This window comes from Oryzias latipes, chromosome 13, assembly GCF_053564925.1.
Source record: "Oryzias latipes strain Hd-rR chromosome 13, Olatipes_Hd-rR_3.1".
In the NCBI taxonomy this organism is placed as follows: domain Eukaryota; kingdom Metazoa; phylum Chordata; class Actinopteri; order Beloniformes; family Adrianichthyidae; genus Oryzias; species Oryzias latipes.
This window is the reverse complement of record NC_136249.1, coordinates 34,803,487-34,816,432: the sequence shown is the minus strand read 5'-3', so window position 1 is coordinate 34,816,432 and position 12,946 is coordinate 34,803,487. Positions and strand designations below refer to the sequence as shown.

At 46.3% G+C, this 12,946-nt stretch overlaps 1 protein-coding gene across 7 annotated transcripts in view; it reads right to left on the bottom strand.

Annotated features, from left to right (window-relative positions):
• si:cabz01090165.1 (leucine-rich repeat and fibronectin type III domain-containing protein 1-like protein) overlaps window positions 1–12,946 on the bottom strand; it is a 275,238-nt gene that overhangs the window by 70,790 nt on the left and 191,502 nt on the right. For 5 of the 7 annotated variants that reach the window (XM_004075203.5, XM_078929781.1, XM_078929778.1 and 2 more), the window contains one exon: window positions 9,162–9,226. The exons of 1 other annotated variant lie outside the window; for it this stretch is intronic. The gene's annotated coding sequence lies outside the window, so the exon portion shown is untranslated. Of the gene's footprint in view, window positions 1–3,029; window positions 3,052–9,161; window positions 9,227–12,946 lie in introns of those variants that run through there. One more of the 7 variants, XM_078929782.1, reaches the window with a different exon arrangement.

Genomic DNA, 12,946 nt, shown 5'->3' with positions numbered 1-12,946 from the left:
TAACCTCATATTAGGGTGAGGGGGTGGGGGGCTTAGCCTGCGATGGGCATTGGGGGGGGGGGGGGGGGGGTTACTAGGCAGTGGTCTTTCGGTTTTATTTGCACCTTAGACATGTAGGGCCCTTGGTAGGGGGGTTGCTTGGACATCACTGCCAGCAAGCAGCAGATGTCCTCCTAGCACCCTACCCGCCAATTTTAACCGCACCTTAGACATTTAGGGCCCCTTGGTGGGGAGGGTGAGGGGACGTCACTGTGAGTAATCAGGAGATGTCCCCTTAGTGCCCTACCCGCCAATTTTAACTGCACCGCCCTTAGTACACACACCCCTCCCCCTTCAATATATACATTCCAACATAAACACACACACATGCACACACACACCCTCTCAAACACACATACACGCACACAATTTTGCAAGGAAGGTGGGACCTAGGACCATCTGTCCCCTACCTCTTCCTTGGTGGGGGGTACGGGCCCCTTTGCAACGGCGGCCGTGTCCCCGGGGTGCCGGCTTCCTGGGCCCGGCGGTGCTCTCTCCGCGCGGTGGGGGGGTTCACATTACATCTGAGCCGGGGGTGTTCGTGTCCCTGGGGGGTGGGTTCTGGTCCCTGCTCTTGAGCGCTGGGCCCCGCCAAATTTCCAACTGTGGCCGAGCCTGATCGGGCCATATTTACAACACCCTTTGTGGGCCCTCTTTTTTTCCCCGGGGTTCCCCCTCCTGGGCGGGGGCGGCGGGCCCCTGCCTTGCCCCTCCCTGGACCAACCGTGGGCCGGGCGGATGGCTGCCTGGAGTGCGGAGCGGGTCTCCCTTGGGGGGTCCTGGCTCGTACCTGGGGTGGGGGCGGGGGGATGCCCGGAACTCCTGGGTGGTGGTGGGGTGCTCTTCTGGGGCTGTGGGCGTCCTTCTCCGGTGGGGCCCTGCGTTGGGCGCTCCCGGCGCGGCGGGGGGGCTGCTCTCCTGGTTGGGCTGGGGCGGCGCTCTCTCTCCCTCCGTGCCTCCCTGCTCTCTGTCTCTGGGGGCCTCGCGGCGATCCTGCTGGCCCTGGCCTGGGTGGCGGGCTTGGTCGCCCGGGCGGCGGTTGTTCCCTGCCGGTTCCCGTGTGGCATTGGGGAGATTCCGGCTGCCGCTGCTGCTGCGGTGGGGGTCTTGGGGTGGGGATGGCTGGGCACTCTCCCTCCTTCTTTTCACATTCCACCATCCATTTTAGAAGAACATAAAACCTCACCTGAGCACAGGTGTTAGCTCACCTTTGCACTAATTGTTTGCATGACTGAATGACTGAAATATTTCACACTAGTTGGTTTTAAGGCATAAGTATGCGTGTGAACACTATCTGTTTTGTGTACATGTCGACAGGTGGACATTTTTGCAACTAACAGGTGTGTTTATAACATTTGAGTGTGTGTGTGGATAGGCCCCGCCCTTTTTGTACTACATTTGAACCTTACCATAATGATTAACAACCAGTAAACTTGTTGCTTTATGCTGCTTCATGGTCTTACCCCCCTTCCCCTCCTATTATCACCCTCCTACCCCCCCCTCTCTCTATCGTCCCTCTCTCTTCTTCCCCTCTTTCCTTTTCCGTCCGGTCCAACACCAAAGATTTTCAAACATGATTGAAATTAATAAAGTTTGGCCTCAATTACAAAAGGGGTTTATTCAGACATACCTTTGGTTTGTCTAAAGATTAATAACCTCTCTTGTTAAAATAAAATGTGTCCAACACAAGAGGCCCTCAGCTCTCATCTGTCTGCCCAGCTGTTGGACAGGACAAGTTATAAAAAAAAAAAAAAAAAGATATTTTGCACGTAACCACAGTTATTGATAGGTGAAGGTGGGGTTCATCCTGGACGGAGCATCGCAGGCCCCCCCTTTTTCAGTGGGGTGTTTCTACACCGTCAGTGATCTGATGAAGATGTTCAGAATTCTTTTATCTTCAATTATAAAATCTTCTAAATCAGGCATCCATTGATTTTTCTCCTTAGACGGGCGTGGACCCCCACTCCCAGCTGGGTTTCTAACGGAGTCTCCAGCCAAAACTCCCAGACAAACTGGGATCCTGAGGATCTGTTGTTATTGGTTATTGCCAGCAGCCATCCTTGGTGAAGTGTTAGGTCTTTTTTTTGTGTTTTGGTACACAGAGTTTCAGGTTTTACGTTTTTTTAATTTTATTTTTAAAATATTTTTCTATTTTTTCTGATGAATTAAATAGTTTCCATTAAGTCTATGCCTCCAGTTAATTTAGACCATAGCAGCCTAACGCTGCTCCTCCACATCTACCACTCTGTCCACATGATCTTGCACTTTTTTCTGCTGATTTCCTGGATCAGGCGTGTTCAGCCAATCAAAATAAAGAGTGACTGAGTCAGCCAATCAGGAGAAAGCAGTGCAGGGAGCTCTGTAAAACAGTCAGAGTGGGGAAGCTCTGACTTACATCCTCCAATAATCTAAAATCAAGACGGAAGTACGGAAAACAAAAACAGGAAGATCTGAGGGCGCGGTCAACCAACTCACCTTAAAAAAGAATCATACGTCTTTTGTGTGGACACACGTTTAAGGATCCTGCTATCAGCGAAGACCAAACACAGAGGAAGACATTCTGTGCAGCACAAACCTCCAACTCCAAGCCTCTTCATCAAAACGGGACACGCAGGGGTTTTAATAAAGGAACGGATGAGGCCATTCATCACAGATGGAAGCACAATGAGCCCTGCTATTACAGACGCTGCTGCTTCAATGTAAACATGTCTGAAGCTCTTTGTCAATGCTGAGTAAGGCGGTGCAGCCGTGGGCCCGAGCAGCTCAAATCAATGCTGCACCGAAGCGGAACCTCTTCTGTTCTCCACAAACCAGAGGATCTCCGTCTGACAGTAACTTTCTTGTTGCCAAAAGTCACATTGAACTGGATCTAAAGCCAGCTGATAGATACACAGTCATTTCTTTTAAACTGCGTTTGCGTGACTCAGTAAAGCCAACCTCCCTGTTAGTGAGGTCACTTCCTGAAAAGCCGAAGAAGTTTGCGTTTTTACCCTCTTGTGCTGAGATGTTTCAGAGGAGCGAGCGGTTCAGCAGAGCGGACCCTCAGGAGGTGATGCGGAAAAGGTTCCAACCATACGGGAACGATGTGAGGAACGCATGTTGACCTTGAAGTGATAATTGTTAGTTTTCATGTGTCATTACTATTCTGCGGTTTCCTTGGTGACCATGTCACCATGGTTACGGCACTTCTGACTTGAAGCAGAGAGAGTCCCGCTCATTGTTTCTGCTTTGACTCAGTGGTAAAAAGCGCCGACCTTCACATCCAGCTGAATGGTTGGCGTGTTGAAATCTGCCAGTTTTCTCGGCAGTGTGCATCCCAGAGGAGAAGAAAAAACTGTTGCAGCTGAATGTGACACAGAACCGCAGTTGTTGTTGGATCTGACTCCACCTTTTAGATTGAATTTATAGCTTTGTCCTAGAGTAAAAGGACTCTGAATACAATGAAGTACTGCTGCAGGCTTGCGTTTGCCAGAATTGATTTTTACAGACATAACATGTTCCTCCAGGTGAAGTCTTTGCGGTAGCGTCTTTCACAGGTGACAAATCTGCATTGACGACCCGAATGAATGATCCATATCTCTGACAAAAATGAAAGTTTTGTTGGATAACTCAAAGAAAAGCTGCTTGGGGTAAAGCCAGGCAGTAACATAAGAAAGACGTAAGCGTGCATCACATGCCTGGTGTGAACAGTGTAACTGTGCACTCCTTGCACAGTCCACAGGATTTAGGGAGTTAAAGATATAAAAAATCTATACGACACACCTGTCAGAAGACAGAACCCTGTCTGACCCCCTGGTCACTGGCGGGAGCAGCCTCCAGAGTACTGAATGGACTACACCTCCCAGCAATCCCAGTGCACACTTCCTGGATGCCACACACCTGACTCTCATTCACTCAATCAACCACAGTCTATTTAAACACTGCAAAGTATTGTTTGTGTCACTCTGCCTTCATTACCAAACGTTACATCTGGACCTGATCTTCTGTCTCCTGACCCTGTTTGCCTGCCGCCTGCCCCATCCCCTGCCTGGATCCTGACTACTCTACAGGGTCACTGAGCGGTCTACGACCTTAATATTTCATGTGGGTCACCTGTGTTTCACCAGGTTTGACCTTTTTTTTGCCCACAGACAGCCCGTATCCACCCAAATGGCCTGTTGGGACAAAAGGCTTAAGCTTCAAACATGTTGACAAACCGTTTCCTCGTGTTTTCCGAAAATAAAAACTAAATTGAAATGTGTGAAAATAGGATCTAACAACAGCAGGAAAATAATTTGAGGAAAACTCTGATTTTCACATCACTGTGGGGGTTTTTAGCCTACAGTTTTCAGAACATCCCCACCTCTTTGATCTTAGAACTACATAAGGACAAATCATCTCACATGTCACCCATTGAAAAAAAGAAATCTTGAAGTTGTTGTTTTTTTTTTTTTTTTGGTCTACTCAACTCATAGCACATTTTAAAAACTGTAAAAAAAAGTTGGTGGAACATATTTAAGCCTGAAAGGCTGAAATATAAGTCCAGCCACCTGTCAATCAAAACAAAAATTACACTCCTGTAAACGAAATAATCTGAACTCTGACAAATCAAAACAGATTATTTAAAAAATGACACCCCTCCCTCAGCATTGTTATAAATAGATGCGTCATCAACTTAGCCTAGCTGAAAACTAGGATGAGTCTGGAACCAGCCCCCAGTGGTCGTTAGGGAAACTGCAGCATCCCACACCTCCTGGTTGCTTTGGAAGGTCGGGGCTAGAGCTCCACATCAGTTTCTCAGCAGAGAACCTCCGTCAGTTTCACACTACTTGGTGGATTTCTGTCAGGTTATTTTACCCATTTATATAAAGTCTGAGTAAAAATATGAAAAAATGCTTCAAAAGAGGTTAAAAATGTCCTTTTTTAAGCTCACATCAGACTGATGAAACCTCCTGCAGGTCATTCACTATCATGTCACAGAAATTTCCATTGTCTGTTTACCTGTTTGACCATATGTCCCACGTGTGTGCACGCGTGTGCACGTGTGTTGGACAGTTTATGCTAAAAGGACGCACATCTGTGCCGCACAGCAGGAACAAAAGCAGGAGCACGTATCGTTGAGTCGGGAAGGTCGAAGGAGCGGCGAGTCGGGACGCCGGACAGCTGGAGTCCCGCAGCATTGAACCCCACACCCCATTAATCACAGGCTGACAGGCACATCAACCCCATGACAAAACAGCACCTCTGTCTGTGGGCTCAACCCAAACAGAGAAAGCTCTGAATATTTACTCTGCCCTGAAGAAAACACTCTTTCAAAGCTGGTTCTGAGGAAGCAAATGTTTGGACGAGACACTGAAATCTAATAAAATAAATAAAATAAATGTGTTCCTTTAAATGAGGAGAGGACCGAAGAGAAAGGCTGCGTCTCTGCTGCTCCTAAAGACGACGACCGCCTGGATTTTACAAACCAGAATTTGAAACACTGAGCCAAAAGGTCAGAGTTCAGGTCCGGCTTGTTTTTTATTACTGAAAAAAGGCAAAAACTTGATATTTTTATTGTAATTCTGTCCCGCAGCAGCAACAGCCGTCCGTTTGCATCAGTGTGTGTGCACGTTTTCAGAAATGCGTGTATGTTTGTTTTCATTAATGTGTGTGCACATTTACATGACTGTATGTGCATGTTTACACTGGCGTGTTCATGTATGTGTGGGTGCATGTTTGCGTTAGTGTATGCACATTAGCATTAGTGTGTGTGCACGTTTGCTGAAATGCACGCACATGGCTGTGTGTGCATGTGTGTTTTGGTGTGTGTGAGTGCATAAATGTGTGTGTGTGTGCACAAGTAGGACATAGAGATGAGTATCTGTAATCACCCACACAGAAACATCTCTATCTGGTTTGACCTCCACCTGCTATATGTTTCCACCTGCTGAGGGATGATGGGAAACAGGAAGCCCCTGCATCACAGCAGCTACTCTTTCATTGGCTGTGAGTCCCAACGTCTCCACAAACACACAAACCCTCTTTGAATGTCCTTCGTCCAACTTCCTGCAGCCTCTTGGCTTTGAAAAGCTGCAGAGTTCAGACCAGTGCTGGTTCACCTGAGAACACCTGGTTATGTCAGAGGAACATGTAGGTGACTCACTAAAATGCTAAACTGTCTCATTAAATATTTACCTACACAGACATACCACAATATGTGTGTACTTATTTGTATATGTTCATGTACTTTCATAATTGGATGACAATTCTCATGAACAATGAACATATGCTGACTGAAAACCAGCTCATTCATGGAAAATATTAGTTCGTAGATGTGGTGCTGTGTAACTGATGTAAAATTAAAGTTAACTTAAACATACTCATTCACAGGTTAATGTTTAGATTATTCCAATCATAACAGAAGTAATTATTGGCTGAAAGCTCTCTTTGATTTGAGTAACAGTTTATGTCCACTTCTGTTTTCCTGGAACCTTCTTCATTATCGTTTTTCAGAATTTCAATCTTTCTCTTGAAATGTCTTGAGAAGCATCACTTCTGTTTGTTGTTTTTTCATAGTTTTACGTTGCAGCATCTCCTTTCCAGCCTTTCTTCTTTGCCTGCACGGCCTTTTTTCTTTCTTCTTCTGTGAACCTGCAGCTGATTTCACACTCAGCTGACTGGAAACCGTCGACGTCTTTTGTCGCGTTCTGAGCTGATTGACGTTCTGGAATTTTCCCGCTCTTTTGTTTCCGCTGACGGATCGTGTTGCGGTTAATGAACCAGCAGCTGGTTAACCATGACAGGTTCTCCAACCTGCACGCACATCTACATAAACTTTACATCTGAGAAAATAATCGTTTGTTTGTGTCTTTAATCTGCAGAAACAACATTTTACAACAGCGATGGCATCTTCCATTTTTTTAATTAAATGTTGGAAAATTTTAAGAGTAAAAAATGACTTTTTTTGTTTGTTGTTCATATCAAAGTTGCCATCATCATAGAAAACTTGTAACCGCATATCCTTTGTGATGCCACAAATCCTCCATCATTTAATCTAGAATAAAAAAAAAGGCAGAAGACATAAAAAGAGGACATAAAAAGGAAACCGATGACGCTGGGATGAGCATCGTGCAGTGACCTCCCTGCAGAAGGAGCTGCTGCTGCTGCTGCTGAGAAAAGGCTCCAGGTCTTCCTCTGATTTGCTTAATTTCAATTTCCACAATAAAAAACACTTTTTAAAAGAAAGAAACACCTCCTCTCATTTGGTGTAGATAAAAAGACGTATAGATAATTTGGTTTAATGAGACCAACTGAACAAACTTGGTGGTGCACCCCCACAAAGTTAACAAATGTTTCATCAAAAAGTTAAAGTTTCCAGGTGAAGAATCACCTCGAAGTTTTTAGTGAAACCCTGGAGTGAAGGAAACAGATTCTCCAACACAAACACGGATCTGCAGGAGTTCTCATGAACATGTTCGTCTTACTGTGACGCAGAGAGAACGTTTTAGCACCAAAAAGATTCCTTTTACGCTGAAAAACGGACAAACGAGTTCTGTTTAAGAAAACTTTACGGCTAAAAGAAAACGGCTGCAGGGATCTATATCTAACAAAAGGTAAGTGATACTAAAACTGGCAGAAGAGGCAAAAAGCCAAACAGCAGAGGATTAATATTGCAAAGAAAAATCATAGAAAACTGTGAATCTAGGAAAGCAATCAAACAAATGCAAAAAAATATCTGAAATTCTTGGAATAAATGATACATTTGTTCAATAGTATTTACTTTTATTCTCCTAAAATGAATATTGAAGACGGATTTAAGAAAAATATGTTCATATGAGGCGGAAAATTGTCTTCAAAATAGTTAAATAAAGACAGTAATAAGTAAGTTTCACTCTGAAAGTTTGGTTTAGGAATAAATTGTTAAATGTTTGCAGAGTTATATTTATATTATATTTGGAATAAACTTGCAAAATTGTTGTTAAAGTTTTAGCTCCTAACAAGCATTAAGTTCTGTTGAACTATTAATTTCAGTGGGCATCAAGCAGCTTCATTCTGTTTTCAAACAAGATAATATATAAATATCCATGTATATTTTGTCTTTTGGTGCTGTTATTGCTTAAAAGGACAGAAATTTACAAAACAAAAGTGAGTTTATCAGCTCAATAATTCATCCACTAACAGTGAAATGACATCCAGAAGCTCAGCGGTCTTCTTCACCAACGCTTGTCTTCAAACAAATGTAGTGACTCTGTTCTGTGCAGTTTCTGACAAAAGTGATGAGGCCAGAGCAGCGACGAGAGGCGGAGTTATTCCTGGAAGTCGCAGACGAGTCGCTCTAAACCCGGATGATGGAAACAGTTTACACCAAACGCTCAAACCTCCGCCGGATCTTTCAGTTTATTATTTCCACACTTCCTCTGAACACAGAATCTCCCCCACCTCATGAATCCAGCTGAAAAACAGCATCCTGGTTAAAAAACAACACATCTACTGTATGCCCCTCCTCTGAAGCTCCACCGCTGACGCAGAGCAGCAGCGGAGGACGCCGCCCACGGAAACCGTCTCTATCCACAGCCCTGTGCTGCACACACACTGACCCACAACAAGCTGCTCTGAATGACAATTCCGAGTTTTGTTCTGACGCTGATAAACCAGGAAATCCTTTACCTGCCGACATAAATGAGGAGGAAAACTATTTTCTCTAAGAGAATCTGAGCGTTTTAGACGATTCATTCACGTCAAAAGGCGGATGGACGCTGAAGACCAGGTTTCCACGTCTCTGAGGAACCACTGGACCTTCCTTTGTTCTAAAGAAACCTGCAGCATTCTGGTGTCCAGCTGGACGTGCCAGTCAGACCCCCAAACCCCGTTCTAGCGGGAGCATCAAGGCCCACCTGTGATCCGCCTCACACCTACGGTCAGCTCGTAAAAACAAACGGGTCGGACGCAGAACTGAGCCGTCCTCCTGTGAAGATGTCTTCATCTAAAGATCCATTTCACTTCTGGAAGATTCCACATTCGCCTCATGGAGACTCAGGTGTCTGAAGGCTTCATAAGACTTTCCCAGGTTTTTTTCTGAGGGGCATCAAATCTGATATTTAAAGAAAGCGGCACATGATGCAGACGGACGCTCAGGCCCCGCGCCGGAGGGAAGGTCCTACCTGATCTTTCAAGGTTCCGCTCTCTGGGGTCCGGATCAGCGTTGGCTGGATCTGATCTGCACCGCCTGGAAGACAAGAGTTCGGACTATTTAGTCAACATGAAACACAGAGATCCCAGAAAACGTGGTGATCACAGAAGCAGACGGTTCAAATCCCGCTGGCAGTGCTAAGGTTAAAATGCATGTATTAGTGAGCTTACAGCCTGCTCATAGCTGCAATTTGTTTGCTCCATTACTCTGCAGTTCACATGAGGCCGGCAGATCAGCCATTTAATTAGGCCTGAGCCAGAGGGCCTAATTAGGCGTCTGCTTCTTCTCTTCTATATGTGAGCCTAAAAAATGATTCTATACGTTTGCATGATTTCAAAGGGTGCTACTTAATCCATGCTGTTATCTTTGAATACTCTCTCATGTGGGCCTCCCACAGAAATCAGAAGACAAAAATTGTTCAGTAACCATCATGAACACACTGGGATGGTCCGTTAGACCCCGCCCCCTTTTTCTGGTTTGGTTCGCTGTCACACACGGCGCTCTCAGAGGAGAACCAGACACTGAAGAGGCCAAAGACGTCTATAGAAGATATTAAATGATAATCCTTTTTTATTTTATTTCTGTAGTTCAAGTTATTCAAGTTATAAACGGACCAATCCGATGCCTCAGTAAAAGTAGGTGGAGCCTGCAGGATCCCAAACATTTGATCAACAGATTTTGTGTAGCCCACTTCCGAGTGGTAGTTGTCCGGCCTTCCAGCAAAGCTCACTGGTTGCCATAGAAACACAGACCATCCCAGAGACTGGGTCCAAAGACAGCCGGATGCCCCGTGAAGTAGCGACACAAATGATGACGGCGACGGAGTCCCCACAGGGACGGCCGTGACTCAAATGTGGGTCAGAGTCCAGCAGCGGAGCCCTGTTGGCTTGATCTCTCATGGAGTGGCAGGTGTTATGTAAGCTCCTAATTCCAGCAAAGTAAGACGGACAAAGAGATGAACGGATGAAGGACAGCAGCCTCAAGGCCAGAGAGCCTCCTGGTTAAATAAAGGTTTGGTTTGAATGCATATCCATCATCTAATCTATCACCGATCTGCCTGGTTCTGGTTCTGCTCTGTGTTCTGTACCACAGCGATCACCTCAGACGTTTTCCTCCTGCAGGCAGACAGACACAACCGAACCAAACTGTTGTTTCTTCTGAAACAAAGAACTTTTCTGACCGCTGTGTTGCAGCTCAGGTGGGTTCCTAGTTTAGTATAATCGTGGCCGCCGTCGTCCTCTCACTGTTTTAGGCTGCAGCATAAATCCTCCAGGTTTGACAGAGAGCTGCACAAACACCAGGGAAGCACTTTTGACTTTGTTGAGCTCATTTTGAAGGAACAGATCATGAAACCCAGAGCAGACTGGCCCTGGAGTTTGTGAGCGAGACCGGCAGGTCATTGTGCAGTGTTCACGTTACACAATGACCCAGTGAATTCCTGACACGCAGGAAGTCCTTCATGAAATGCTTGAAGGGATTTATGTCGCGATGGTGTGGGTCAGAAAAAACGCCTCCCAGTGATTCTTCAAAACACTGTAGCAGAGAAAATCTGGGTTTTTAGATCATCGAGCTCGCAAACATCTGCTTGATCCATTCGCTGCAACTACATCCTCAGACTGTACAGTGGTGCAGTGGAAGGCACTCTCGCCTTACAGCAAGAACGTTCAGGTTCAAATCCCAGCTGGGTGGAGTTTGCATGTTCCCCTCGTTCATGTGTGGGTTTATTCCCACAGTCCAGAAACATGATTCATTGGTGATTCTAGAGTACCCCATGGTGTGCCAGTGAGTGTGTGACCCTGCGACAGACTGGTGACCTGTTCATTGTGACCCCAACATGAACACAGCGGGTTCTGACGATGCATGAATGCAATGATCCTCAGATAAATGCTTGACAATGGATTACAGTCAATCCACACTCTGCTGCCAAACGCCACTACCAATCTAGAACCACCAGGAGCAAAGCGGAGTTCATTCTCATCCAAGCACACGTGGCGGGAGCTGAACCTGTGACACTGATGCTTGATGAGTCTGTGCCTTAAATGTAAACATGCAGCCGTTGTGGAAGGGCGGCATGATCACTGCAGCCTCAGGAATGTCACATTTACAGAAGACGGCTCTAAAACATCGTTTTTAAGAATATGACGACTCCAACCCTCAGAATAAAATCCCATCTGCCCCGGCTGCCACTTCCACGTCTGCGTTCTTACTCGACTCTTTCGTCCTCTCGGCTTCCGTTTGGAATAAAATACAAACATGTGAATTACACGCAGATGATGAATCAGAGCTCTTTGGTTCCTCAGAGGAAAACGCAGCTGAGCTCAACCGGATTAGAAACACAGGAAACATCAACGCCACCACGGCGGAGCCAGATCTATTCAAATCCCCGGCTCTGATCCTCCTCGCCGCGTCCCGCTATCTGACATCTGAATCCGACATCATCCATCGTCTTCAACAACCGGCAGCTGTGTGCAAATAAAAGCAGAGCCCCTGCGTTTCACGCTCGCTGCTGGCTAACGGCGGCGGTGGCACGCAGCGAGGGAGTCAGCGATTAGTGAGGAGGACGGGGACGGTGAAGTGTCAGCTGCAGGAGAAAAAACACATTTAAACCACAGAGGCCAATGAGTCTGGTTAATGAGGTTCAGAGGCAGGCGGCCTTCAGGGATGGATGCAGCCGCTGCTCAGATCCTATTAAGATGAGGGAGGAGATAAGTGGGGTGGGGTTGTGGGGTGGGGGGCCGGTCAGTCAGCAAAGTCACACCAACACTTTCTGGTGTTCTGTTCTGATGACGCTCTGGACTCGCAGAAACAGACCTTCAGGGAGGAGGACGGTGGTTCCAGCTGTTTTCTTGTCTTTAGATGAAATATTCCTCATCCGGCAGCAGGACATGTAATCCTGAGGGAAAGACGCTTATGGAGACTAAAACAGGCACTACTGACTCTGAGGGTGAACCTGGAAGAACAAAAACCCTCAGACTGACCGTCTCACAGAGACGTTCACACCGACACTTTAGACACACCTGCATGTAGAAGCAGTGGAAGGTTCTACCCACAATTCATAAATTAAGCTGACCCTAAAGACTGGTTGGTCTGTCCAGTCAAAACTCTGACCCCGGTTAAATAAAAGGAAGTCCAAAGCCCGGCAGCGGTTCCGATGATCTCTATACATGTCAACCTTCTACCTAAAAATGACTCAAGCACAACATAAAGCAAACTATGAACCACATTAGGGAAAGTGTGAAGTTCCGTTCACACTGAACCGTGCATCAGGGGTATCAAGTTTCTATGTTACGTGAAGCGGAAACGCTTTTTGGGCAGTGTTTGCAGTGCTATCAACATCATCCGTTTCTCCCATGTGGTGACAAGGTTAAAATTCTTAACCGGTAGCTCCTCCCACAGGTGGCAGCAGCAACAGGTTTAGGACCGTTGGTAAATGGCGTATACTTCTATAGCACTTTACCACCTTCCTTGGAGACCCAGAGTGTTCTACACTCACGGTCCCGATCCGCCGCACTCACACACACACACACACACACACACACACACACACACCCCCACAGACACACACACACAGACACACACTAAATGCGGCTTCGCTGCTGAAGACTGCCGCTAACTTATGACCACCAGGAGCACTGTGACACCGGCAGGGCGGGACCTGAACCTACGATCTTCCGATCAGGGGTCGACCGCTCTGCCTCTGCAGTCACAAATTTCGTTTCGTTCAGTTTGAACGGGATTCACACTGGATTGATCAGT